Source organism: Ptychodera flava, chromosome 16, assembly GCF_041260155.1.
Source record: "Ptychodera flava strain L36383 chromosome 16, AS_Pfla_20210202, whole genome shotgun sequence".
In the NCBI taxonomy this organism is placed as follows: domain Eukaryota; kingdom Metazoa; phylum Hemichordata; class Enteropneusta; family Ptychoderidae; genus Ptychodera; species Ptychodera flava.
Window position 1 is genome coordinate 29,584,798 of NC_091943.1, and position 3,797 is coordinate 29,588,594.

A 3,797-nucleotide genomic window follows, 5' to 3' on the forward strand; every position below is an offset into this window, starting at 1 on the left:
ACAAGAAATATCAATTGAAATTTACATCGTGTATTTTTGAACACGAAATATATCTCACGAAATTACAATTTTTGAGACCTCATATCAATGTTTCTGTTCCTTTGTCTCTAAATCGTTGCTGTAAATTTTCACTCTCTAGCGTATTCCATTTGCGAAAGGTCGGGCGAGATTCACAATCCAATGATAGTTACAATAGTCTTATTTGAGTAGCGACTAAATGCCGAATTATCGTTTATAGTGCATGCAGTGACCACAGTTAGCCATTAGGTTTTACATGTTGTTCCTCCATCATGTCTTTTTAAAGTTAGTTCCTCTTTGACCGTACGGCTTATCTAGTCTAAAATCCAATGAAATATTATTTATAATATCAATTAAACATCTGAACTTGCTATATACATTGAAGATAGCATAATATAGCTTTATTGAAAGTCATGTTTGATTTACAGGTAGTTTTCCCGGTTTAAAGTAAGTAAGAATAAGCTTATTTCCATCGTTGCTTTATTTTGATAATTGTATTATTATATTATCACATTTTAGTCATTTTATATTCACTAACGCAAATATGAAGCACCGGATCATCAACGCCTAACCGTATTTAAATACATTTGCTCTGTTACCAACTGCCGTTTTCAGGAAACAAGGGCTCAAAGTACTGTTGTCAACACGGCCTTCATATTTGTTACAATTAGGTGCACTTCGAAAGGGTTTACATCAGACCAACAGGTGCGGTACAGGCTACGATACACCAGGCATGTTGACACGTAAACAGCCATTGCTTAGGATTTTGTCCGATAAACAATGTACACGGAACAACATATTAAAAATAAGCCCGTAACACAGCAACATCCAATCATCACATGCATGCGTTGCATGTACAGATTTACATATACGACCCACCATATATACATGACATTCTAGACCCGGCATTTTCTATCATTGCATCTTGTCTTTTTAACATAAAGATATGTGCGAGTGAAAATATAATGAATGGTCCGCATACCTAATGTCGTTAGCTATAGATAGAGATATCTTGAAAATCTTCAGTATATTTTTCTTGAATTTGGTATGATGGTCACTTGGGCAAATATATCCAGACAATTTTTTCCTTTTTATCATTGAATTATTGGATTTTCATTGAATTATAGTAATTTTTAATTTCAAACTTGCCTCAAAAACACTAATTTCATTTAATTGCCATTTGAGGTCTTTGAGTTGAAAGAGACTAGAATTTTCCATTCTGTGGCAAAACGAGTCTTTTATTATTTTAAACAACATGTTTATACTCAGTCTGGTCAATGTTTGGCATACTCCGGTGAAAACAACAGAAACATGTGTCCATGCATTTACTGGCTCAGTGGGGAAAACAAGTGTGTGCAGTTAAACAAAAGACAAAAAATCAAACAAACAAAGGGAAAACCTCTACCAGATGTATGACAAAGTTAATGTACAGTGTGCTTAGGTAAAACAAAACTAACTCATATTGACTGTTTACACCAGTTGTCAGAATGCAATTTTTCGGTGTGCTAAACGATAGATACACTACTCGAACACGTAATTTTGCCCAGAGGAAAGGCAAGTGTACTATTGTGTCAATGATCCAGTAAAATTTATTTTGCTTTGTGTAGTGGTCCTATTGTTGTTATGTTCGTATCTAAGTCTAGGTAGGGCTCGAGATTGGGCTCTTTTTAGCCATGAACAAGTATGAAACCATTATTTGTTACCAAATTTAGAAGTGACCTTGTCCTATTTTCACATATATCAGCACGATTCGTACGTCTAAACCATATAACTTTTTGCGAGTACATAAATTGCACATTTATTATACATTCTGTTATGGAAGTCCTAAAGGCTTGGGTGCCGTACACCATGTTTTCTTTGTATTTCGATATCCGTAATATGCTATTTTATTAATGTTATCACTTTTGCGAACTGAAGTGAAAGAATTTTTCTCAGAAACTCAACACTTGATTGCGCTTAACTTTGATTTGCAGGTTTTTATACATAAACTTATTAAGTTTTAAAAATAGTGAATCCTATTTTGAGAACAGTTTTCCAGTGTCTGGCTAAAACTGAACACATCGTCTATGTATAGAAGTTACGTATATCTATAATCACTGTTTATTTTTAAATAAATGTCAAACCGTAATAACTTGAAGTACATGCCGGATCACTTTGCCAAGAGACCCGAATATTTCCGTTTGTCACAAAATAGCAAATTGTTTCCAACTAATGGCTTCAAGATGTTTTTCATATTTCTTCCCGAATGACAAATACATCATATATTTTGATTTTGCCAAACATATCCCAGGTTTCATCGCAAATACTTACAGTAGGAGTTTGTTTCATATGGACATAGGTCATATTAATGTCACTAGATTGTAATAAACATATGGATACAGAGTGAAATTGAAACTATTTTAAAATAAACATTTTATCAGTACCGACATTCTTTGTCGCTGTACCAAGATCATAAATTTTATTTGTGTCATTTGCAACAGCGCCCTCCACGTCCAAAACATAGCTACGAGCCATACTTTATCAAAACAGCAAGATGTTTATCACAAAGTTTTACCTTCATAGATCATTTACTGTGAGAAATTCAGATCGCAATGAATTCAAGAGTCCTGTTGTAGAGTTGCAAAGGGAAAATCACCTGCAATAATCTGAAATAACTCGAAGATTTTCTGTCAAATGCATCTTTCGTTCTTGTTGTTTTAAATCATTATACATCAATCACCGTCATCTTCAGACTAAAAACTTGGTCGGTTTAATTATCTCGCCGGCCAAAAAGTCTGACATCGATTAAAGAGCAACTAGATAAAATTATTCTGCTGATAATCACATGCGAGTCTACCTTGATCGATACTTTTCAGTGATTAATTTAGCCTAAAACAAAAGTTTAAGAAACTATAAAGTTAGACAAACCGATGCCGCAGAGCTTACTTTAAACATCTTCTCAGAGTCGCAAGTTGTTATCTCTTGGGTTTGGTTGTATTATTTTTCTCCAAATAAATGGTTATCAAAGCGTTCTTGTACCAAATTAATCATAGTCACGTCTTGGTTAGTGATTTCAGCTAGACTTTCTGATTGGTTAAAAAGAATTTTGTTAACTTGAGACCAGATGTAAAATTGATTCAAAATTGTAAAATGGAAAGTCAGTAATTTTTGCATTGATTTGACACCCATACACTGCCGCCAGTATCTATGGTCTGTCTGCTCCCGTGCCCCACAAAAGTTCAGCTCCCCAATGTCCTTTCCCCACCACCGAAATTCCCCATCGCCCACAGAATTTACATACTTTATACATAATTTACATTTACATATTCTCTCACATATAAATTTCATTTACGTAGCTATTTATCTATCGCCCTGAGCGAGCTGATTCAGAGCATTGATCACTGATGGATATAATAAACAGTAAATACCAAGATCAGCGCAAAACTGTGCAAGCTAAATCTTATCATTTCAACCTTGGACATTGGCCCTCCAAGTCAGGCGCTAAATCTACCCATAAAATCTATGAACCATGATATTTCCCCTCCCTGTACTACTATCTTTCTGTACCCAATGCCAGAAATTTTCTCCCCACCCATGTGCACTGTAAATGGTGACTTTTTCACCCTGCTCGCTGGTTAAAGTTAAGATTTGCTCGCCCGCTGAAAACCGCGCATGAATGCACGAATAGCTTCGTTTGCGGCACCTGGCTATCTCATAATATGCCGTGTCAGGTCACGTGGGGACGCCTAAAGCATTCAAATTTACTGAATTACCTGGTACACAATGTACCAGGCACCCAG